We start from the raw sequence: 25,922 nt of genomic DNA on the forward strand, positions 1-25,922 counted from the left end.
CAGTGAGCCGTGACTGCGCCACTGCACTCCAGCCTGGATGACAGAGGAAGACCCTGTCTCAAAAAAAAAAAAAAAAAAAAAAGGCTGGGCGCAGTGGCTCACGCCTGTAATCCCAGCATTTTGGGAGGCCAAGGCAGGCGAATCACAAGGTCAGGAGTTCGAGACCAGCCTGGCCAATATGGTGAAACCCTGTCTCTACTAAAAATACAAAAATTAGCTGGGCATGGTGGCAGGCGCCTGTAGTCCCAGCTGCTCAGGAGGCTGAGGCAGAAGAATCGCTTGACCTTGGGAGGAGGAGATTGCAGTGAGCCGAAATCGTGCCACTGCACTCCAGCCTGGGCGAGAGAGGAAGGCTCCATCTCAAAAAAAAAAAGTTTATCCAGAAAGTTCTTGTTCCCCCAATTTTTTCTCTTGTCACTTTAAAACTAAAGTACATGCAAATGGGCTCTGATTCCTTAAATTAATTGAAAGACATGGACCCCAACCTTTACAGAGCTTCATGCACAAGGTTATCAATGAGTATGGCCTGCCCATCTAAAGATTTTCTAAGAGGCTGCCCACCTAAAGGGGATGTCAGAGCTCCTGGAGCTTTGGGACAGCCACAAGCCCTCTGCCTGGTTCTCTATCCAGGTCTTTTCCTCCTTCCCATTGCCCCAGTCTCTCCCAGAGCTCAGACACACTCTATACCTTCCCATGGGAACAAAAAAGCCCCCAGGTGAGTGTTTTTGGCTGATGTGTGAGTTTGACATCCAGCACTGGCACATCCACCGTGTGACACTTGGGACATCACTCAACTCATCACTTGCTCTTTTCCCAAGCAAGTACCAAACTGAAGGCCCACCGGGTGCCAGCAGCCATGCCAGGGACAGAGATGACAAAACACCAGAATGAGCCTGCTCTCAAGAATTAAAGGCACGCCAACAGATGAATGGAAGACGATGGGTTACTATGCCAGCAGAAAAGGTCCTGGGAGGCTTTCTAGAGGCGATGGTGCCTGTGTTGGGCCTTTAAAAATAAGCAAGAATGGACCAGAAGGGGAGAAAATGCGGCACAGGCAGAGAGGCCAGGGGTTGATGCTTCCTGGGCCCACACCAGGCACCAGGCCTGTTCAAAGCATCTACAGGAATCAGCTCATTCACTCCTCACAACCATCCCTATGAAATAGGTTCTATTATTTTCCCCATTTGATAGACGAGGAAACTGAGGCACAGGGCAAATTGCATTGTCCAAGGTCATTCTATTCATAAGTGGCTAAGCAATGCAGTCTGGCTCAGATTGGGGGTTTCCCCTATGGTCTGTGAGATGACTGCCCTTAACCACTGCACACCATGGCACCTGCCCATGCAAGCGCATGCTGTGCTTGTGAACTGCAAGCAAATGGTGCAATCTGGACCACCCCGGATACCCCAAAGGTCACCTAAATGCAGGAAGCTGAAGGAAGGGAGTCTTCAGGACAGCCGGGACCCACTAGAGATTCAAACTCTCACCCGATACTCTTCAATCCAAACATATTAGGTTGGTCAAAAGTAATGGCAAACATCACAATTACTTTTGCACCAACCTAAAAACCTATAGTCATCCCACAGGTATCTGCCGACGTGTGTCCCCCAGCAGAGCTGAGTGGGCAGGGCTGGGGTGAGCAAGGAGTGAGGAGGAACGGGTGGAACAAGGCATGGGCACGAGCCCTATCGCCTCAGACCTCATCTCAAGCCACGGGGAAGATGATGAATTCTAAACCCCAACACTCAGACACATACTAGGGAGACAGCTGACCTCCCATGGAAGTCACATTGAAAGGTTAGGACAAGATGGCAGGGACCAGGAAGCCATGTTCAGGAGAGAGGGCAAGAAGAGGGCATTAGCTTCCTAGGCCTGCCATGACAGAGACGTTGATTGTCACAGTTCTGGACACTAGAAGTCCAAAATCCAAAGTGTTGGCATGACTGCACTCCCTCAAGAGACTCTGGGGAAGGATCCTTCCTTGCCTCTTCCAACTTCTGGTGGCTCCGGGCGGCTTCCTGGCTTGTGGCTGCATTGCTGCAATTCTGCCTCTGTCTTCGTGTGGCATTCTCTGTGTGCCCACACCTCTGTATCTGAACCATTGGATCTGGGGTCCACTATAATCCAGCAGGACCCCTTCTTATCTGATGACAACTGCAAAGACCCTATGTCCAAAGGCGGCCACATTCTGAAGTTCCAGTGACATGAGTGTTTGGAGGGACAGTATTCAACTCACCCGCATAGGGCTGAACATAGGTCAAGGGTCTTGGCACTGAAGAGGAGCAAACAAAGGGAAAAAATATAGCAAGGTGTATGACAGTAAAGAAGATGTGCTATCTTTTTGGTTGGGGGGATGCAAAAATTAGCACGCCTGTGCTTATATAAACCAATACTGCAAGAAACCGCAAAAAAAAAGTATTAATAGGGCCGAGAGCAGTGGCTCGTGCCTGTTATCCCAGCACTTTGGGAGGCTAAGGTGGGTGGATCGCTCGAGGCCAGGAGTTCAAGACCAGCCTGGACAACATGACGAAACCCTGTCTCTACTAAAAATACAAAAATTGCCCAGGCATGGTGGTGGATGCGTGTATTCCCAGCTACTTGAAAGGCTGAGACACAAGAATTGCTCGAACCTGGAAGGCGGAGGTTGCCGTGATCCAAGATCGCACCACTGCACTCCAGCCTGGGCAACAGAGCAAGTCTGTCTCCAAAAGAAAAAAAAAAGAGAGAGAAAAGTATTAATATTTACCCAAGAGGATAGAAAACTAGGGTATTAAGGGATGGGGTGAGCACAAGACTGCTCTATGTGTACTTCATTATAATCTTTTTAATCTTGAAACCATGTAAAGGCATTATTTATCCAAACAAAGAAAACTTAAAAACAATGTTTTGGAAGTGAAAATTACAAATGGATGAATCTCACAAACATAACAGTGAACGAAAGACACCAAATACAATCAAGTACATCCTGTGCGATTCCTTACTATCAAGTACAAAAATACATCTATGGGGTTAGAAACCAGGATTGGGGTTGCCCTGAAGGGGGCGCAACAGGAAAGTTTCTGGGGTCTCAGCATGTTCTGTTTCTAGATCTATGTGCTGGTTACATGGTTTTATCCCATTTGTAAGAATTCATCAAGCTGTACAAATACAATAACGTACACTTTTCTGTATGTATGTTATATTTAATTTCAATAATTTTTTAATTAAATACATATATGGCCAGGTGCGGTTACTCACACCTATAATCCCAGTACTTTGGGAGGTTGAGACAGAAGGAATGCATGAGGCCAGAAGTTTGAGACCAGCCTGGGCAACATAGTGAGACCCTGTCTCTGTAAAAAATTTTTTAAATAGCCGGGTGTCATGGCATGCGCCTGTAGTCTCAGCTACTCAGGAGGCTGAGATGGGAGAAGACCGTATCTCTGTATAAATTAAAAAGTATTTTTTAAAATAAGTAAATATATACATAATGTTAGTGTATAGCTTCCTATCTGTAAAATGGGGATGATATCACCCCGTTTACAGCAAAGCTCTCCTGCCTGAGGACGCCCAGAATTCCAAGGAAGAACACAGAATGCTGTCATCATTCAAGCCCAATGTCATGCACGTCCATGTCACATGCTCTAAAAGATTTTTCCAAAAGAAATATGGACATGACAATGTTTTGATTAATGCTGCCTTGGTTTCGAAAGAGATTTGGCCCCTTATTGTCAAAGCCTGAAATTTTAGCTGCAAAGCAAGCGGGGAGGGGTCCCTGAAAACGTTTTTATGTATTTCTCGCTGAAACAAAAGACCAAAAATGGACTTTCCCCAAGAAGTGGTGGGAGGAGGGGCAGCCTGCACGCATCGTCCCTGCACGGCCGCTCATTCCAGCCACCTACCATGCCTCCCGTAATGGAAACACCACATTTAAACAGGTGTCGTAACAGTAAAGGGGCCCCATAAATGGGAAACCCAGGAGGCCTCTCGGAGCTGGACAGCTGGTGCGAAAGGGAGGGTTACAGACCTAAGTGGTCCCCAGACTTCCGGAGTCTGCTATCCTTCACCTCACACACTCTTAAACGTCCATTTGCCTCCAAGAGCACACACACACCACATACATTAAATCTCTCAACAGGAAATTTCTTCCATTCTTAAATGGTCTCGACTAAATAAAATACCTTTGACAGAGTATTCTGAGGCACTGGATTGTATTAAATGACAGGGGAAGAGAGGGAATGGGTTACTCTTTTTTTTTTTTTTTTTTTTTTTTTGAGACGGAGTCCCGCTCTGTGGCCCAGGCTGGAGTGCAGTGGCATGATCTCGGCTCACTGCAAGCTCCACCTCCCGGGTTCATGCCATTCTCCTGCCTCAGCCTCCCGAGTAGCTGGGACTACAGGCGCCTGCCACCACGCCCGGCTAATTTTTTGTATTTTTAGTAGAGACGGGGTTTCACCGTGTTAGCCAGGATGGTCTCGATCTGCTGACCTCGTGATCCGCCCGTCTCAGCCGCCCAAAGTGCTGAGATTACAGGCGTGAGCCACCGCGCCCGGCCGGAATGGGTTAGTTATTCTGTACTAAACATTCTGCTCAGTTTAGCAGAGTCACATAGACACTCCGGACTGCTTCACAGAGGGACACGAAATGAGAAGGGGGAGGGCAATGTGGTGGCCCTGGCAGACGCAGAATTCAGGGGAGGGTGAGAATCAGTGAATCCCAGCCACATAAGCACCCAAGTGCTGCTGGCAGTTGATGAGAGTGGATTTCATCGCACCCAGGTTGTGTGGCCTGTCACGGATCTAATCTCTTTGCTTCTCCAATTTTTCATCTGTAAAATGGGATGGCAGTACTCACCTTTTGAGGACTTCTTAATGATAACATGTAAAGTTTCAAAAAGGCCCAGTGCAAGCTGTGGTACGCACCTGTAATATCAGCTACTTGGGAGGCTGAGGCACAAGGATCACTTGAGCCCAGGAGTTCAAGACCAGCCTAGGCAACATAGTGAAACCTCGTCTCAAAAAAACATAAAAAAAAAAGAAAAAAAAAAAATTAAGGCCTAGCACAAGGGAAAGGATCAATAAAAGGTAGGAAGTACAGGCCAGGCACAGTGGCTCACGCCTATAATCCCAGCACTTTGGGAGGCCAAGGCAGGTGGATTACTGGAGGTCGGGAGTTCAAGTCTACCTTGGCCAACGTGGTGAAACCTCATCTCTACTAAAAATACAAAATTAGCTGGGTGTCGTGGCATGCGCCTGTAATCCCAGCTACTTGGGAGGCTGAGGCAGGAGAATCACTTGAACCCAGGAGGAGGAGGTTGCAGTGAGCCAAGATCATGCCATTGCACTCCAGCCTAGGCAAAAAGAGCAATACTCCATTTTAAAAAAAAAAAAGGTAGCGAGTACAATGGTTATAGTCCTAAACACCACTTATAAAACTATTCAAGTGGCCGGGAGAGGTGGCTCACGCCTATAATCCCGGCACTTTGGGAAGCTGAGGCAGGAGGATCGCTTAAGCCTGGGAGTTTGTGACCAGCTGGGGCAACATACGGGGACCCCCATCTCTGCAGATGAGGCTCTCTTATGTCCAGCCTGCTCACTTCTTAAACTTCTGGTTCATAAAATCAAAGACTCAAGACACTGGAAGCTAGAAAGGACCTCAGAAACAACATCTCACAGACGAGGAATCCAAAGACAGTTGTTTATAGTTTTCTTTTGTTTGTTTTTTTTTGCTCTGAGGCGTAAGAAAGATTTAAGTGATAAGATAATGATAGTGTTTTGTAAACATTTAAAACAATGTTTAAAGTAATAAACACGAAAAGTAAAGTCTACCTGAAAAGTAAAGAAATGGAGAAAGAGACAGAGCCGGAGATATTGTTCAATTAACAGCAACAAAATAAAGTGAAATGATTAAGATTCCGTTGCTAGTTAGGCTGTGGTGAGTCCAATCTACTTATTATTGATAAATTCATATATGGATATATACATCAACTGATGAAGACCAATCAAGCTTCTGGAAGGCAGTTTGGCAATTCAAATCAAGAGCTATTTTTTACAGTGTCATATTTAATACATATCGAATACAGATCCCACATCCTGGGAATTTATCCTGAGAAAAATATGTTTAGAAAAGCAAGCAAGCAAACAATATATACTTAAAGAATGTCAGGCTGGGCATGGTGGCTCATGCCTTAATCCCATCACTTTGGGAGGCTGAGGCGGGCAGATCACTTGAGGCTAGGAGTCTGAGGCTAGATTGGGCAACATGGCAAAACCCCTTCTCTACAAAAAATACAAAAGTTAGCCAGGTGTGGTGGTGCCCGCCTGTAGTCCCAGCTACCCGGAAGACTGAGGTGGGAGGATCGCTTCAGCCCCAGAGGTTGAGGCTGCACTGAGCCAAGATCATGCCACTGCACTCCAGCCTGGGCAACAGAGTGAGACCCTGTCTCAAAAAAAAGGAAAAAGAAAGAAAAGAAAAAGGTCAAAAAAGATTATTAAAATAGTGATAAAATAATACTACATAAATGTTCAATTACAGAAGAATAGTTAAGTAAATTATGAACTCACTGAAATGTATGACCATTATAAATGAGAAATATGAGGATAAAGTGGCTACAATATACAGGCTAATGGTGTAACATTACCTGAAAAGAAACAAAATACAAAGCTGTATCTATTTAAGAGTTACAATTATATAAAAAGTACATCCAAAATATGGATAAGAAAAAACAGAGAAAACCAAAAGCAACCAATGTGTTGCTATCCTAGGAATGCAGAAGAATGTCTCCTTTTAAATGCATTTTATTGTTCTTGCAAAAATCATGCAGTCAATAAAAATACATTTTAAAAGAGTAAGCTAATCCATGTGCAGCACAAAATCCTTTTTGAAGCTAAGTGCTTGCCCAACTGCCTAGAAAAATAGGTTGGGAAAGTCAAGCAAAGGCCTGAATCCTTATCAGATCTCAATTAGCAATTTCCTCACTTTCCCTAAAACCAGTGCCCTCACCCCTCCCTCTGTGGTCATGCGCAATGAAGACTATGCCCTCAACCCTTGACCCAACCACAGGCATTCAAGCCAGGCTCCTCCCATGAAGATCTCCTTCATTCTTCTGAATGTTTAGTAATGGGTACAGCAGGCCAGGTGCGGTGGCTCACGCCTGTAATCCCAGCACTTTGGGAGGCCAAGGCGGGCGGATGACAAAGTCAGGAGTTCGAGACCATCCTGGCTAACACGGTGAAACTCCGTCTCTACTTAAAAATAAAAAAAAAAAATTAGCCGGGCGTGGTGGTGTGTGCCTGTATTCCCAGCTTCTGGGGAGGCTGAGGCAGGAGAATGGCATGAACCCAGGAGGAGGAGCTTACAGTGAGCCGAGATCGCGCCACTGCACTCCAGCCTGGGAGACAGAGCGAGACTCCGTCTCAAAAAAAATAAATAAATAAATAATAGGTACAGCATTGTGGGATCATCTGACCTCTGAGGCAAAATGTTTTCTCCTTGAGGTTAGGGAACTCAGCTTCTCTCTATTTCTACTTGCCCCCCAACCCTTACTACTCCCTCAAGGATCATCCATGATTTTCTACACATAGGCTCAGTATCCAGGTACAAATTCTTCTGCAACCATTTGCAGGTTAGGTCCTGGGCTGCTCAGTCCCTGTGACACTTTTTAAAAACCCAGGTCCACGGTTGGGCACAGTAATGCCTGTAATCCCAGCACTTTGGGAGACTGAGCAGGGCAGATCACTTGAGGTCAGGGGTTCAAGACCAAGGCCTGGTCAACATGGCAAAACCGTGTCTCTACTAAAAACACAAAAATTAGCCAGGATGGTGGTGCGCACCTGTAGTCCCAGATACTCGGGAGGCTGAGGTAGAAGAATCACTCAAACTCGGGAGGCGGAGGTTGCAGTGAGCCGAGATTGCGCCACGGAACTCCAGCCTGGGTGACAGAGCAAGACTCCATCTCAAAATAAATAAAAAATAAATAAAAATAAAAACAGGTCCAGAAGGGCTCACCTTGGAATCAATGGCATATCGGTGCGATGTTTTTCTTGGTTTTCTGGTTTCTGTTTATCTGCTGGTTCCAAACTGCTTGCCTACCCTGCTCCCCGCTCAGAGTACATGCTGCCTCATGTTGCCTCTTCCTATACATCAGTTTCACCCTGGCTGGAAACTGCTCATCAGCAAGTAAGAGAAACTTTCTTCTCCAATGCGCCCATAGGGAAGTTGCCCTCTCTGATCTCTCCTGAGTAAAATCCCCTTTTCACTTTGGGCTTCTCGTCCCACAGTCGCCACCATTCCAAGCTCGCGCTCTTGGCAATGACCTGTGCATCATGCGTACGTACAGACTGCTGAGTTACAAATCGGGGCAAGTTTATCCAAACGCAGGCCAAGCTCCTCCACAGCAGTGCCGTGGGAGATGAGTGTGGCTGAGACCTTGCCATCTAAGAGTTGGCGGTCTAGCAAGTGTCCACAGAGACCCAAGCTAGACTATAACAACACACAGAAAAGAGTCATGAAACATTATAACGATTCAGAAGGGACGGGACGACTTCAAGTCACGGAGGAAGCAGAACATCGAGGAAAACTGTAAGAAGATGGCTGATTTCAACCAGACCTAGAAGAGGAGGTAGATTTTGACATGCAGAAATAGGAATGTCCCAGATCTGGAAACAGTGTGAGCAAAAGAATAAGAAAACAGGATATAACCCCGAGGAGAAGTAACTCCTGTTTCACTGGCTCAAAGGATTTGAACAAGGAGTCCTGTCAGACAAGATTGAAAAACAAGGTCTGGACCAGTAGGGCTAGCCATAGCCACTGAAAGTTTAAAACACAGGTGGCATATCAGAGCTAAGCTTTCAGAAAATCAAGCTTCTTAGCACTGAGGACATATCCATATTACACGTCCTTAACCAATTTAAATAGGCAGTCTAAGACCCAGCACAGTGGCTCACGCCTATAATTCCAGGACTTTGGGAGGCCAAGGTGGGCAGATCGTTTGAGGTCAGGAGTTCAAGACCAACCTGGCGAACACAGCGAAAACACATCTCTATTAAAAATATAAAAATTAGCTGGGCATGGTGGCAAGTGCCTGTAATCCCAGCTACTCCGGAGGCCGAGACAGGAGAATCGCTTGAACCCGGCAGGCGGAGGTTGCAGTGCCAAGATCATATCACTGCACTCCAGCCAGGGCGGCAGAGGGAGACGGTCTCAAAAAATAAATAATAAATAAATAAATAAAAATAGGCCACGTGTGGTGGCTCACGCCTGTAATCCCAGCACTTTGGGAGGCCCAGGTAGGCAGATTACATGAGGTCAGGAGTTCAAGAGCAGCCTGGCCAACATGGTGAAACCCCACCCCTACAAAAATACAGAAATTAGCCGGGCACGATGGTGGGCGCCTGTAATCCCAGCTACTCAGGAGGCTGAGGCAGGAGAATCACTTGAACCCCGGTGGCAAAGGTTGCAGTCAGCTGAGATCGCGCCATTGCACTCCAGCCTGGGTAACAGAGCAAGACTCCGTCTCAAAATAAATAAATAAACAAGCAAACAAACAGGCAGTCTAACAGAGCAGCTGGGCATGGTTATGGGTTGAACTGTAGCCCTCAAAAAAATATATGTCAAAATCCTGGCCAGGCGCGGTGGCTCACGCCTGTAATCCCAGCACTTCGGGAGGCCGAGGCAGGTGGGTCACAAGGTCAGGAGATCGAGACCATCCTGGCTAACATGGTGAAACCCCATCTCTACTAAAATACAAAAAATTAGCCGGGCGTGGCACCATGCGCCTGTATTCCCAGCTTCTGGGGAGGCTGAGGCAGGAGAATGGCGTGAACCTGGGAGGCGGAGCTTGCAGTAAGCCAAGATCACGCCACTGTACTCCAGCCTGGGTGACAGAGTGAGACTCCATCTCAAAAAAAAAGATATGTCAAAACCTTAATCCCTGGCACCTGTGAATGTGAGCTTCTTTGGAAACAGGGTCTTTGCAGATATAATCAAGTTAAGAAGAGGTCATACTGAATTAGGCTGGGCCCTACAGCCAATAGCTGATAACCTTGTAAGAGAAAGGGGGAGATGTGGAAACAGACACACAGACACACATGGAGAATGCAGCCACGTGATAATGTCAGAGATTGGAATGATAATGTGACAAGCCAAGGATTGCCTGGAGCCACCAAAAGCTGGAAGAGGCAAGAAAAGAATTTTCCCTAGGGCCCTCAGAGGGAGTGTGGCCCTGTTGACACCTTGATTACAGACTTCTAGCCTCCAGTTCTGTGAAAGAATAAACTTCTGTTGTCTTAAGTCACCAGATTGAGGTACCTTGTTACGGGGAGGAAACTAACAAAAGACATGAATTAAATGTCTTGGAAATCATCAATGCTTTGGGACATTCAGAGAAGATGGGATCATTCATGAACCAGGAGGCAATCCTAGAGAAAAGCTGAGGTCATGAGACACAACCATGATTGGGACTGTGGATATAAGACTAGTGTCTAAGGAGAAAGGGGAAAAAAGGGGAGGCACTCAACCCTCCAAGGTCAACAATGTTCTGATGACTGAGGGTCTTGGTTCAATCCCAGCCTGAAAGGATCCATTAATAGCACTAATCCTTCCATTGAGATTTAATCACTGGGCTCCTCTGTGGCCCCCACTGGCTTTCTCATCTTTGTTCACTCTGACAGAGCCCACATATTCTTTATTCTTCCCAAGGTCCTTGTTGTTAAGAGGAACACTTTGTGATTAATCTCCATGTGTAAAGTGGATTACAAAACGAGAAAATATGACTTTGGGGGGCTTAAGTGTCCACTAGTCACACCCATTCAAAGATGAAGGTGTATATTCATTAATGTGATTTTTCTGATTATACAAGTAACTACTACTCATCGCAAAATCTTTCAAAGTTAGAGAAAATCATACAGAAGAAAATAAGTTGCTTTTATACAGGAAGAGAAAAAAATTGTTTTAATTTATTTTTTAAAAAATTTTTTAATAAAAGAAAATAACAACCACCCTTAATCTCAACACTAAAGAATATTTATAATGGGTATTCTGGCACACTTTATGTAATGAAAAGAGGTATTTGTAATTTAAAAAAAAAGAACTGTGATGGAATCTTCCAGAAGAATTACCCAGGCAGAAGGAAAAAAAGATGTTAAAAAGAAACCAGAGGCCAGGCTCAGTGGCTCACACCTGTAATCTCAGCACTTTGGGAGGTCCAGGCAGGCAGATCACGAGGTCAGGAGCTCGAGACCAGCCTGGCCAACATGGCGAAACCCCATGTCTACTAAAAATACAAAAATGAGCCAGGCATGGTGGCGCATGCCTGTAATCCCAGCCAGCTACTCAGGAGACTGAGGCAGGAGAATCGCTTGAAACCAGGAGGTGGAGGTTGCAGTGAGATGAGATCGCACCATTGCACTCCAGCCTGGGTGACAGAGCAAGACTCCATCTCAAAAAAAAAAAAGAAAGAAAGAAAGAAAGAAAGAAAGAAAGAAACCAGAGCATGCCTGAGAAAAATGGAGAAGGGTGGGCCCATGTAATCAAAGGCTATTAACCATTTTAACACTGCTAGAGGTCAGAAATATTTTATTCATGGCAAAGGAAAAAAGTCAAGGATATGCATGTCACAGCATCTACAGTGGGAGTAAAAACTATTAAACCTGACTCTCCTCTGCTCCAGAATTCCACGAAGTAACTTGTTGAAGCTTGAAAAACCTTGAGTTTTCAAGTTTTTCCCAAATTAAAGTTCTCTAGCAACCATAATGCAGCAACCAAGACCATATCTTATACCCTTGAAACAACTTTCCCCAAAGCCCTGTCACTGTCTCAGCTGTCTCAGATGCAGGGCTGCGCCCCAAAATAGTGGGGGGGCTGGCTCCTATGTTGTAATAAAGATAAGGTCCAGGCATTCCAGCTTACTAGTTGCTAGTTGCTAGGAGGCTCATAAATTCACTTTTCCTGACTTGGATGAGATTCAGAACTGCTGTATCACAGGCTGAGAAGACATGGATCACTACAATTAAAATTCAGTCTGTCCAAAAGGAACAATTTTAGCCCTTCCCACTCTAATAAGCTACATTAACTGGTCCTGTTTTAAAGAATGGGCAGTTAACTGGGATCTCTAAAGTCTTTGTCATGAAGACTGCAGGTTCCTCATGCTAACCAGCAACTTTTATAAACAAAGTATATCTGGTTTTGAGCCCATCTTCCAAGAAAGAGACAGTCATTTGTGTATTCTTACTTGAAGTGCACTGAAATTGTGGCAACAGACTCCCACAAACCTTTAAGATAATTTGAATTGTTTGATACAATTGGTGAGGTTTCACAGGGCCAAGGTTGCAGGCAGATCCAACCCTCAAAATTAAAGCAATTAGCTGTCCGTCAGCAGGGGGAAAAAAAGGAAAAAAACTACAGGGTGAGGATTTTCAATCTACTTTTAAGGAATTCGATTGTTAAATTGTTTAGTTAACTAAGAACCACAGTTACAAGGTTTTAATTTTTATAATTACAATGAAATGTTAAAGTTCAATTGATATAATTGTGGCACTGAAATTGTAACCTCTAATCACAGAGATTTCAAGATGAGATAATTATTGGAACATTCACACATCTTTTCTAAAATGTCATGGTAGACCATGCATCACACTCGGAACGTTTTCTGAAAATATTTTCAATGCTCGATAAACTGCTTAAGAGGAGTAATTTTGTAATAATCATCCAGCAATATATTAACCATAACAGATTTGAGGGTTAAGGATGAGCTTTGCTTGACAGTTATTAGCAATATCCAGAAGACATTAATTGAAAGAACTTGCTCAAGCACAGAAAAGCCCAAAACACCTGAAATTATTATCTAGCTTTAAAGAACTTTCTACTGTATAAAAGGAAGATAGACTTTCTTAATTTAATTCCAGCTAAAATAATAACCAAAAGCTGATGCCTCAAGATAGCTCAGTTCCAAGTATCTAGAAAGTACAAGATTCTTTCCTAAGACATTTAAACGTGATCTCGAATAGTATTTGTTATTTGTGTCTTTTTTTTTTTTTTTTTTTTTTTTGCTGAGAGAGTCCCGCTGTGTCACCCAGGCTGGAGTACAGTGGCGAGATCTCAGCTCACTGCAACCTCCGCCTCCTGAGTTCAAGCAATTCTCATGTGCCTCAGCCTCCTCAGTAGCTGAGATTACAGGTGTGTGCCACCACACCCAGCCAATTTTTGTATTTTTAGTAGGGACGGGTTTCGCCATGTTGGCCAGGCTGGTCTCGAACTCCTGACCTCAAGTGATCCGACCACCTCAGCCTCTCAAAGTGTTGGGATTACAGGCGTGACCCACCGTGCCAGGCCATCTGCGTCTTTTAAATGTGGGGTTTCTCAACCTCAACCTTTTGTTGTTGTTTTTTTTTTTTTTGAGATGAGAGCCTCGTTCTGTCACTCAGGCTGGAGTGCAATGGCACAATCTCAGCTCACTGCAAACTCTGCCTCCTGGGCTCAAACAATCCTCCTGCCTCAGCCTCCCAAGTAGCTGGGACTACAGGCATGCACCACCATGCCCAGCTAATTTTTGTATTTTTTTCTAGAGATGGGTCTTCACCATGTTGGCCAGGCTGGTCTCAAACTCCTGGCCACAAGCGATCCACCCACCTCAGCCTCCCCAAGTGCCAGCATTGCAGGCATGAGCCACCGTGCCAGGCCAAGCTGAACATTATTGACTATGGACCTGATCACTGTCCTGGTGGGCTGTTCTATGCACTGGAGGATGTTCAGCAGCATCACTGGCCTTTACCCACTAGATGCCACTAGAACCTCTCTAGCCATGACAACCAAAAATATCTCTAGACATTGCCAAATGTTTGGAGGCAAGGCTGCCCCCCAGTTGAGAGCCTCTGTATTAATAAAACACAACAAAAACTACCACCCAGCAAAAGTTTAACACCCAAAAGCTGATACCGAAGGTAGTTCACTTCCAAATCTCATTGCAAATATTTCCTTCAAGAAGCTCTGATAAATAAAATAACTGAGTGATTCAGAGTTTTTTAAGTAAACAAAGTTTTGCTTTTTTTAAGTGTGAAATTGGTGTTTTAAAACAAAATGTTTCCTGTGTTCCTTTTCTTGATCTATAACTTAATTAGTCATGCCAGAAGTGTAGAAAAGGAAATGTAAATTACCATACCACCTACATATGTAGTGAAAAGTATTGGCAGAATCATGACTAAGTAAACATTTTTTATTGACTTTCAGCTTTTAAAAATAAATATGCATATGGCATCATCAAGAAAATTAAATGACAACCCACAGAATGGAGAAAATGTTTGCAAATCATATATTTGATAAGGGACTTATAACTAGAATAAAGAATTCTTACAACTTACTAATAAAAAACAAAAAAAATTAAAAATGAGCAACATGTCTGAAGATACATTTCTTCAAAGAAAATATACGATTAGCCCACAAGCACATGAAATGATGTTCTGTTCAATGACATTATTTATTGGAGAAATGCATATCAAAACCATGAGGAGATACAGCCGCTCATCCAATAGGATGGCTATAATCAAAAAGACAGACAATAACAAGTGTTGGCAAAGATGTAGGAAAATTGGACTCTTTATGCACTGCTGGTGGGATGTAAAATGGTGCACCCACTTTGGGAAATAATCTGGTAGTTCCTCAATACGTTAAACATAGAATTACGTATGACGTAGCAACTCCATTCTTAGGTTTACATCCAAAAGAATATTTTTTTAAAAGGCCAGGCGTGGTGGCTCACGCCTGTAATCTCAGCACTTTGGGAGGCCAAGGCAGGCAGGTGGCCTGAGGCCAGGAGTTCGAGACCAGCCTGGCCAACATGGTGAAACTCTGTCTCTACTAAAAACACAAAAATTAGCCAGGCATGGTGGCATGCATCTATGGTCTCAGCTACTCAGGAGGCAGAGGCAGGAGAATTGCTTGAACCTGGGAGGTGGAGGCTACAGTGAGCCGAAATCATGCCTGTGCACTCCAGCCTGGGCGACAGAGCGAGATTCCGTCTCAAAAGAAAAAAAAAAGAATTAAAAAAAAAAAAAGATATTCAAACAAATACTTGTGCCATATTCATTCATAACAGTAACTACACACAAAGGCCAAAAGGTGGAAATAACCCAATGTCTATCAACTGATACATGGATAAACAAAATGTAGTATACCCATACAATGGAATATTATTCAGCCAGAAAAAGGAGTGAAATACTGATACACGTCACACTACAGATGAACCTTGAAAACATGATGCTAAATGAAAAGAAGCCGGTCACAAAAGACCACATATTTAGGATTCTATTTCTCAGTAATGTCCAGACTAAGCAAATCCATGGTGACAGAAAGTAGATTAGTGGTAGCCAAATGCTGGGAGGAAGGGTAGAGAAAGGAAGCGACTGAATGGGTACAGGGTTTCTTTTGGGGTGATGAAAGTGTCCTAAAATCGACTGTGGTGATGGTTGTACAACTCTGTAAATTTATCAAAAACCACTGAAATGTCTACTTTAAAAAGAGGTGGAAGTATATCTTAATAATACTGTTATAAAAATAAAAACAATCTATAGAGAAAACCTAGAAGACTTAATCATGATTACAGAAATACAATGTACCAACATAACATTACCACTCCTGACTGCTGACGTTGCTGGGGGTAGAGCCGGGAAGAAAGTTAAGGAGAAAAAGAGAAGATCAGGACATCCATTTCTAATTTCACAAGGGCAGGGAGGGATTAAAAGTCACTGTCATTGGTTGATGTAACTAAATTAAAGGTCTATGTCAGTAATATAAAGACTGAAGAATAATCAATTCAAGAACCATAAGGCCAGGCGCAGGGGCTCACGCCTGTAATCCCAGCACTTTGGGAGGCTTGGAGGAGGGTGGATCATGAGGTCAGGAGTTCAAGACCAGCCTGGCCAAGATGGTGAAACCTAGTCTCTACTAAAAATACAAAAAAAATTAGCCAGGCACAGTGGCAGGTGCCTGTAATCCCAGCCACTTGGGAGGCTGAGGCAAGAGAATCGCTTGAACCTGGGAGGCAGAGGTTTCAGTGAGCCAAGATCATGCCACTGCACTCCAGCCTGGGCAACAGAGTGAGACTCCATCTCAAAACAAAAACAAGAATAAAAGAAAAAAGAAAAAGAACCACGGCTGGACATGGTGGCTCACACCTGTAATCCCAGCTACTTGGGAGGTTGAGACAGGAGAACTGCTTGAACCCGGGAGGTGGAGAGATTGCACCAAGCTGCGATCATGCCATTGCACTCCAGCCTGGGGAACAGAGCGAGGCTCTGTCTCAAAAAAGAAAAAAAGAAAAGAAAAAGAAAAAAAGAAAAAGAACCATTAAAAAAAATGCCATGGCTCACACCTGTAATCCAGAACTTTGGGAGGCTGAGGCAGGAGGATCGCTTGAGTCCAGGAGTTCAAGACCAGCCTGAGCACTATAGTAGAACCCCTATCTCTATAGCAAAATATTAAAAAATTAGCCGGCCATACTGGCATGCACCTGTAGTCCCAGCTACTCCAAAGGCTGAGGCAGGAGGATCGCTTGAGCCTGGGTGCTTGAGGCTGCAGTGAGCCGTGACTGCACTACAGTCTAGGCAGCAGAGCGAGACCCTATCTCAAAGAAAAGAAAAAAAGAACCGTAAGTATAATTATCAAAAAATGTGGAGAATGAAGGAAGCAGGTGAGATGCAATTGTCACTCATTATAACAGGAAGCTGAGAATTAAATCATATATTCATACTATTTACAGATATAAAGATAATCACTAGAAGCACTAAAAACAAAAATGAACAAATGTAATTGTTTCCAGAGAATATCAGGCTGGATGGGAATAAAACAGGACCGGGGCAGAAGACTGTTAAAATACTTTTCAAGAGAAGCGCATCTGTTCTGAGTCTCTTAATGCTATATGGAATTTTTACTCTGCACTACTTTTTTTTTTTTTGAGACGGAGGCTCACTCTGTCACCCAGGCTGGAGTGCAGTGGCATGATCTCAGCTCACTTCAACCTCCGCCTCCCAGGTTCAAGCGATTCTCCTGCCTCAGCCTCCTGAGTAGCTGGGATTACAGGTGTGCGCCACCACACCCAGCTAATTTTTGTATTTTTAGTAGAGACAGCGCCCAGCCTGCACATTATTTTTAGAATCAAATCGAACTTTGCATTACTTGAGTCGAAGTATCTGCATGAAATAAAAGTATAATTTATGTCAGAAAAAATATTAAACTAGATCATTACTACTGAGTAAAATTGTGAATTAAGTGTGATTTAAGCAAAACCAACTCAAGTTTGATAGACAAAAACTGCGTCCCTACTACAAAGGTAGCTGAGAGATGTAGGCTGGATCCTTAAGAGAACAAGAAACCTCCGCCAGGCGTGGTGGCTCACACCTGTAATCCCAGCACTTTGGGAGGCCGAGGCAGGCAGATCACCTGAGGTCAGGAGTTCGAGACCAGCCTGGCCAACATGGTGAAACCCTGCCTCTCCTAAAAATACAGAAATTAGCCAGGCATGGTGGTAGGCGCCTGTACAGCTACTAGGGAGGCCGAGGCACAAGAATTGCTTGAACCTGGGAGATGGAGGTTGCAGTGAGCCAAGATTGTGCCACTACACTCCAGCCTGGGTGACAAGAGTAAGACTCTATGTCCAAAAAGAAAAAAAGAGAGAGAATAAGAAACCTGTTGAAAGTCCCTACCACACCACAGTAGAGCAGACAGTAAGAATCATCATAAAAAGGTCAAAACTCTGCCATGGCAAGAATGAGCATCCAAATACCTTAATAACTTTGGAATCCAAAGAAAATTTCAGATGAAAGGAAGTGCACGTGGCACCGCCTTCATCTCTCCACCAACCAGCACAGCCGACCCCAGTTAGAACACACTTTGAAACCAAAAGCCAGATGCTGCTAACCACCAGAACAAAGCAGAATCTGCCATCAGAACAGTACTAGATAGAGTTATTTAAAACATACTCAGAGTTACAGCTGGGACACTTGGGACACAGGATTCTGAGAGACCAAAGTGGGTCATTTTTGAGCATGTCAGGTGGTAGAATTAATAATGACACCAGGCAACAGGCATGAGGAGGAGTGTCCTGGGGTACCCCAGGGAGCTTGGGGCCTTAGCAGTGTGGAGATGCACCCCTGTGGTTATCAGTACCCAGGTAGCCCATATTATGCTAAAGAACTTGCCCTCCAAATTATCACTTTCCAAAGATATCCTGTGTCCTGTGAGGAGACAGAGATGCACATTCTGCAAGAAGGAAAGAACTTACACTTTACTCCAGTTGGTTGGGTGAGGGTCCTGTTAAGTTTCAAACAAAACAAAACCCACAGAAGGTCATGGCAAGAGTAAGCCCCGTGGTTCTGAGCCTCTGAAAACACTGCCCAAAGAGTGAGTGGGAACGAGCTCATGAGACCCTCCTGGACTTTCCTGCAAGAAATTATCATTTGCCTGGAATGCGGCCACCCAGCCCAGGTGATGGCCAAAAGAGGGTTGGGTTGATAGAGATCTTGCCCCAGGATAAGCCCTGGAAGGTGAGGCCTGGGGCTGCAATCTTTCCCAACAGACACTGGAGGCCTCCAACAAGGCTCAGAGGAGAGGTTTTGCAGGGCAGACCCTCACCCCTACCTCAAGGCCCCTCAACAAGCAGACGTCACTACTGTCCCGATCCCACCTTCCCTCCTGAGCAAGCAATGGGTAGCAAATCCTGTTCACCCCATTTCCATGGTCCTGACATCTCCCCTTCCCCTAGCAGAGAGGATTCCAAGACCCACTCCTCATCGTGACCTCCCCCTGCCCCCAGATGACGTGGTGGCTTTCTGGGGCTCATTATTACCCCTGCAGAGTGGGCAGAGGAAACCAAGAGCAGGAACTAGGACTGATGGATTGATCTATGTTTACAAGGTTAGCAGCTCTCAGGCAAGGTGGGAGGGACAGTGGAAGGGAGGCAGGAGAACGCTCCTTTGGAAACAGGCTTTGCAAAGCCAGGATTTTTTGGCAGGATATCCTGTCTTCCTCATGGTCACAGAGAAGCGTGTTTTGGGTCTTTAAGGAAAAGCAACTGAATCCTCATAGCCCAATCTCCAATCAGTTTCTCCACTCATTCCAAGCTTGGACACTCAGCCCCACTGCCTCCCAGTTAGATCTTTTCCCCAGCACAACAGCATTGGAATCCTTTGCTCTTTAATAAAATCATACTCTAGCGGGGCAGAAGCTGGAATAAATAATACAGGTGTTATTTTCTTAAAACCAAAGACACTTCCCCCTCCCTTTCATCTTTCTTTCATGAATTCAAAGTCGTCCCAAACAGAAAACATCCATATTATACTTCGGTTTTGCTAGGTTCCAAAAGGCTAGGATGCCCCCACTCCAGCTACACCCAAGTCTTCCTTTAAGGAAAGAAATACCTGGTGACAGGACCAAGCCTCAAAGGGCCCTGGGCCCATTCTGAAACTGAGATTGTGCTCAGCTGAAAGAAACTTCCTCCCACAGAGTTCTTCGATGAATCATCACTCTTTGTTTAACATCCTCTGAAAGCAGACAATTGATCGGCTCTCAGATCATGCCTGTGTAGTACCCCCACCCCCTCCACCTCTGCAATCGTTTCAGTGAGCTGAGACCCCACTCCAGGGCTCCGCGGTAGGATGCAAACTCTCCCAGCTCTGCCTCAGCCCAGAGGGAGAAGAACCTCTTCACCTAGTGAAAGAGCTTCAAGGTCTTCTAGAAGAATCTCACACACGCACTGGAGGAATCTCTGCGGCTTCCCATGCCCACAGTCTAGGCCCTTATGAATTTCTTAATGAGGTCCCTGGAGACCGCAGGAACAGGGAAGGTCTTATGCTGGAGGGTGTGGAGGACGGTGCCAGAGGCTGGGAAGGGAATGGAAGGGGAAAACTCCACCTAACTATTAATATCGTGTACGCTTTTACACTAGAACATTGTTTTATTTTAAAAAACACTCTGTTCCTTGCTGAGTACTGCTTTATTTCTGAATGTCTCTTTTATTATTTTTTTTAATAAATGATCTGGCCTACAATGTTGATGAGAGAGAATTTGTTCTTTTTTTTTTTTTTTTTTTTTTACACAGGAGTTATAGCTTATATAAAATGGAGTATTTAGAGATGAAAAGACCTGAAGTTTGGAATTGGGAAAAACAGAAACGTTTACTAGAGCCCTGCTAATCTGATTTTTCTGGTCCGGAATTGAGGGAAAAACAAAAGGAGAGTTACCCTTAGAAACATACCTTCGGCCGGGCGCGGTGGCTCACGCCTGCTGTAATCCCAGCACTTTGGGAGGCCGAGGCGGGCGGATCATGAGGTCAGGAGATCGAGACCATCCTGGCTAACACGGTGAAACCCCGTCTCTACTAAAAATACAAAAAATTAGCCGGGCGTGGTAGCGGGCGCCTGTAGTCCCAGCTACTCGGGAGGCTGAGGCAGGAGAATGGCGTGAACCCGGGAGGCGGAGCTTGCAGTGAGCCGAGATCGCGCCACTGCACTCCAGCCTGGGCGACAGAGCGAGACTCCGTCTCAAAAAAAAAAAAAAAAAAAAAGAAACATACCTTCTATCTATTTGCTTAATTTAGAAAGAAAATGTACATGTAAATATACATGTGTGTATATAATATACACACACACATCCCCAGTGAAAGTGTGTTTTTGATACAGAAGACCAAATGACTGGAGATCGTAAAACGAGGCTCTTTCTTAACCACGAGCCTGAGTCCGTGGTGTTCAGCACTTTCATGAGCATCTGTACCTGGCCCAGAGGAACCGAATTTTCTTCCTGGCTTCTCACTCCCATTCCTCTGCCCTCCTCAAACAGACAGAAGCCCCCTCTTCCCGGCACAGATTTCTAGGCAAGGCTTTGATGTGGTTCCCATGCTCTCACCTGCCTTCCTCATTTGGAAAAACCAGAGGCTTCTACTGCACATCTATGAAAGTGTTGTCTCACAAAACGTGTTTCTCCTTTAGACAGTATGATCCTTGCAGAAATCGCAGAAGTGTTAATACATGCACCTAGTAGGCCCTCAGCAAACTCTTCCAAGGAATTCCTGCTCAGGGCTCCAGGGTTTCAGTCGGCACACTAGAACTGCAGGAATCTGGGGGGAAGGAGACAGGCCCAACGCTGCTTTTCCTTTCTGGTTTAGAGGGGGAGGGGAGAAGAGAGGAGCAAGGAGAGAGAACTGCAAAGGGAAAGGAGAGGAAGTCTTTGTCCGGGCTCTTTGGACGAGCATTAGAGTGGAGTTAAATTGTCAGCTAATGAGATTTCCTAACCACGTGCTCCCTTTTAAGTCTAGGCCCCCAACTGATTTGATCCCCACACAACAGCAGGGGGGAAAGAGGCCTTCAGCATCCCTAAGGGCGCGAGAATTCCCAGAACAAGTACAAGAAGGATGAGAATCATTTCTGAGAGTTCAACTTTAAATAGGTTATCATATTTATTAATTGACATCTAGCAACAATGCTACTGGCCGCGTCCCACATCAACAGCCGAATAGGGGTTCACGGGAGTCAGATTCCACTCGGGGTAACTGAGGCAGGCCCAGGGGAACAGAAGAGACAGAGCGCAATCCTGAGGGCTTCTCCAACCACTGGACAGCCTACAAGTCGAGTTTATGTTTGTTTGTTTGCCTGTTTTGGCTGGCAAAGGCCCCTGGGGCCTACATTCAAAGAATGTGTTGTTGGACCCAATAATTTATTCCAACAGGCAAAAGGGTGTTAAAACAGGAAGTTTTTTTTTTCAATAAAATCTTTGTCGTTAAGCCTGAGATCATCTGATCTGATTATGGACTGTTATTATTTTGTTTTGTTTATTTCTATATGAAACCCATTTCTCTTTTTGCCTAAAGAAAAGTAGCAGTGCAGAGCTAGTGGAGGAAAAACAACTCAAAACACATTCACAACATTTTGAAGATATTCAATGAAATTGATTCTCTTCTACCTTCCCTGCTTAGTCAACAGCCTCTTCCTTAAGTTTTATTTCTCCTCTATTCAAAGATAATTACTTAGCAACGTCGGTGTTTACCACGCAAAGGCATCCACCCTCCCTAGCCCAGCTTTTTACCTTGAGATACAAAAAAGCATATGCTGGAAACCAACAATTTACCAAACTTCTTCAGCTACAAGGCATAGCTTAAATTTCATCTCTCCTAGAAAGTGTTCCCTCCTAACCTCCAGACATCTCTTTGTTCAAACCTCCCTCCTTCCTGGACTTAATCACTTTCCACAGCAGTCATTGGTTCACTGGCAACTGCTTTCCACCTGGAAGGGTTTTTCCTTCTCCAAATCCAGGTCTGGGTCCCAGCAGAATCTTGAAGAAGAAAGAAGAAACAACTAAAACCTAATGGAAATTCAAACACATTTTTAAAAGGGCTGCAAGCGATTAGATAAATCTAATTAAACCTAAGGCCAAGTAAAACAAGTCCTGTTTGAAGCTGAGAACAACAGTCCTTCATGCCTTTTATAATAAAAAGAAATCGGGGCTGGGGGAGTGAAGAACGCAGAAAAGGAAAGCGACAAGGGGCCATCCTCTATTACAGATTTCCTCTAACACAGAATCAACAGGACTCTAATATTTCATACGTGGCTGTCACTGTGCTTTGAGGTTAATCTATATGGTCGTTTAAGCCCCGCCCCGCTAGAGGTTACTCCTTATCCCCACTTTACAGATGCGCAAACTGAGACAAAGGAAGATAGAATAGCTCGGCCAGGATCACCCAGCTTGTGAGTGACACCGAGCAGGTACTGGAACCCGGGTTTGTTTGACCTCAGCGCACAGGCTCTCAACCTCTGCTCCAACTCAAAGTATGCGCCAAGTCAGCGTGCATGGGTAACCCGATCCGGACGGCTCTGACTCGGGATGCGGCACAGCTGCCCCGCGGGGCAGCGCGGGTGTCACCGAGGCGGGCACAGACTGCACAGTGTCCCCAAGGGCTCGCGCACGTCCTTCAAGACCTGCCAGCGCGCGGGAAAAGGCAGGCTCCGAGTCAACCAGGGCTGACCCGGGGGCAAGACCAGGAGATGCGACGACTGGAACCGGGTGAGTGTGGCCGAGTCGGCGCCCCGAGGGCCGCCAGCCTGGACCCCAGGCTGGGACACGGGCGCCCCCGGGTGCAGAGGACCTAGAGGCGCCCTGCGCGGCGGGGGCTGGGCGCGAAGGCGCCGAGACGGCATCTTTCCCCTGCAGCATCCCGCCCCGCGGCCGGGGGGAGGGGGCGTCACCTGACAGCGCGCACCAACTTCTCCAGGTTCGGAGGGGGCAGGCGGCAGCCGCCGGGGCTGGGGGGCGCACGGCGCGCTGCTCTCGCCCAATGGCGAGGTCTGTAAACAAAAGCGGGCCCCACGCGGGTCCCCAGCCGGGTGGCGAGGGGCGCGGCGCAGCAGCATCGCAGCGGCAGAGCTGGTGAGAGGGCGAGGCGGGGACGGGATAGGGCGCGGGGACCCAGGGCACAGCCCCCGGGACCCGACCGCCCGGATGAGGCATTGTCTGCGCACCCGCAGGATTCCGCTTTTAATGCCCCCCTCCGGGGGCTCGTCGCGGGTCCCCAGCTCCGTGCGCCGGCCTCCGGGCTTTCAGCCCGGTGAGCCCGGCCCCGAGCGCGGCACGGATCGCCAAGGTGAGCGCCCAGGACGCGTCGCCGAGAAGCCAGGCCCGGAGGTGCCTAAGTCAGGGACCGAGACGCAAACATAGACACAAGGATGCACACGCACGCCCTCCCCGAAGTTGACAAAAATCAGCCGATAAAATACAAAGTGCCGCGGCCGCCGCAGGTCAGCGCTGACCTCCTGCTGCCGAGAGGACCGAATGCCGACGTCCGGACGCTGTCATTTCCAACCAGCGAAGGCACCTGGGCTGCACGGTCTCGTCTCCCTCCTTCGCGCGAGGGATGCCTCCTCCTGCCTCCCCTCCCCGCATCTCCCCACCTCCCAAGTGTGTGAACACGAAAACAATACGTGGAAAGCCCGATCGGGGGGAGCTAGGACCCGCCGGGAGCCCCAGTGTGCGGGAGACGGGGGTCAGAACGTGCCCGGCACGGGCACCGAGGCTCCGGGCATCCTCGCCGCCGTCTCCCGGGGCGGCTCCGGCCGGACGCCCGCGCACCCCAGGCCCGCGGTACTCACCCGCGACGGTCGTCCGGGATCTCCGCGACGGGGCCAGGCACGATGCGGGACAGCCGTGCCCCTGGGGCTGCGGGCGCCAAGGCGTTCGCGGAGCTGCAGAGCTGCGCGCCCGACGGCGGCGGCGCTGCTCTGCCGGCCGCGCTCGAACCCGCTCGTGGTCTGCCAATCGGCGCTGTCAGGGCGCCTCCGCCTGCGGCCTCGGGGGCCGGGCCGCGGGAGCCCGTGGGAAACCGAGCTCCGATTGGGCCGCCTGACAATCGCTCCGCCTCCGGCCAGCCAATCCGAGGCGGTGGATGCAGGAGCGGGGCGTTCGGAGTTGGGCTGGTGAGCGACTACGGGCGCACGCCGGGTATCCGCGCCGCAGCCAGGCTCGGAGCGCGCGGCTGGAGGGGCGCGGGCGGCGCGCGCTCCAGAGATGCCTTCCTCCGAGGCTCCGGCAGCGCGGCCCAGGGAGATCGCCCGCAGGCAGCGGAGGCGCGGCGGGCCGGGGGACGACCAGGGAGCCCCTAACAAAGCAGCTTTGGGAGGGCCGGAGGCCTCTGCCTCCCTCGGCGATAGGTCCGCGAAGCTGCCTGTCATCTCGCATAGGTGGAGGTGGCCAATGGCGTGCACAGACGGAGCTCTAGTTGGCGCGCGCGCGCGGCTCGGCATCGGTGGGATTGGTCGGAGGTAAAGGATTTTCCTGCCACCTAAGGCGGAGAGGAAGGGGGATCGAAACGGGGGAGGCGAAGAGTCAAAAAACGTTGTGCCTGGGACAAGTGGTCTGGCGCGGGAGGCGTGTGCCTGGCTCTAGGGGGAGACAGGAACTTTCTTACGAGAGAAAAAAATCCTAACGCAATCCCTTCCCGTGGATGCTAGAGGATGTTAGACCCTGAGCAGCCTCCAGGTAGGGCATGGTGGCCTTCACCAGTCCAGGACTCCCAGGGTTCACTTACCGTGCCCAGCAAGCGAACTTGGAATAACAGCGTGGGGTTTGGGCCTTACGCTTACCTGCTGGGCAGAGTAAGTGACTCGGGCAGGGTTCACGCAGACCTCCTGGGCTCCTCTGTAAAATCCGGAAACGACAGTTGCAGTTTACCTCTCGCAAGGTTGTGGAGAACGCGGAAACGGAGACGCTGGCGGTACAGCCTCGAGCGAAACCTTTCCCTACACGAGGCCAGAGCTTCCTCCTCTCCTGAAGAGCTCTAGACTTCCCCGTTTACAACAAAGGCTGGGATGTATGTTCCTTACACCTTGATTCCATACACACATGTTCGCCCCGGGAGCTGGGAAGGTCTGCGCTCCCGGGGTGATCTTGTTGAAAACAAAAAGAATTGCCCACGCTGTGGAAGATAAACCTAAACCGGAAAATTGAAAGTCATCCCTGATTCCTCCTTCTTCTTAACCCTCTCCCATCCATTTTTGTTAACCTCCCAAACCCATTCCTCCCATCCTGTCTCACCTGGACCTCAGTAAAGGGCTCCCATCGTCCTTCTGTCCCAGGCCTTGCCCCCTGAAATCTGTTCTCCACTTTGCAGAATGATCCTTCTAAGCAGAAAAATCTCATTTTGCGCTCCCAACTCTGGGTCTCTTTTCTTTCCCCAGAACACGTCAACCCCCAGCCCCTCCCTTCACTTCACTAATTCCTACCCTTCTTCAGATCCCAGCTTGGCCGCCAAGGCATCCATGCAGTAGGCATTGCTGAACTCCGGCTCTTACAGACCCCGGGAAGCCTCCTGTACCCTGTCAAGGTTAGATGCCACATTTCCACTTCCAGTGCTTCCACCCCCTGTGCTCCCCTCACAGCCTGTATGACACGGGGCTGAAGTTGCCTGTTGCACT

At 47.3% G+C, this 25,922-nt stretch overlaps 1 protein-coding gene across 1 annotated transcript in view; it reads right to left on the minus strand.

The window, feature by feature from the left end:
* Window positions 1–23,891, minus strand: part of TIAM1 (TIAM Rac1 associated GEF 1) — a 441,710-nt gene extending 417,819 nt beyond the window's left edge. The window contains exon 1 of the mRNA XM_063601293.1: window positions 23,763–23,891. The gene's annotated coding sequence lies outside the window, so the exon portion shown is untranslated. The remainder of the gene's footprint in view (window positions 1–23,762) is intronic.
* Window positions 23,892–25,922: the final 2,031 nt, after the last annotated feature.

This window comes from Pan paniscus, chromosome 22, assembly GCF_029289425.2.
Source record: "Pan paniscus chromosome 22, NHGRI_mPanPan1-v2.0_pri, whole genome shotgun sequence".
Classification (NCBI taxonomy): Eukaryota; Metazoa; Chordata; class Mammalia; order Primates; family Hominidae; genus Pan; species Pan paniscus.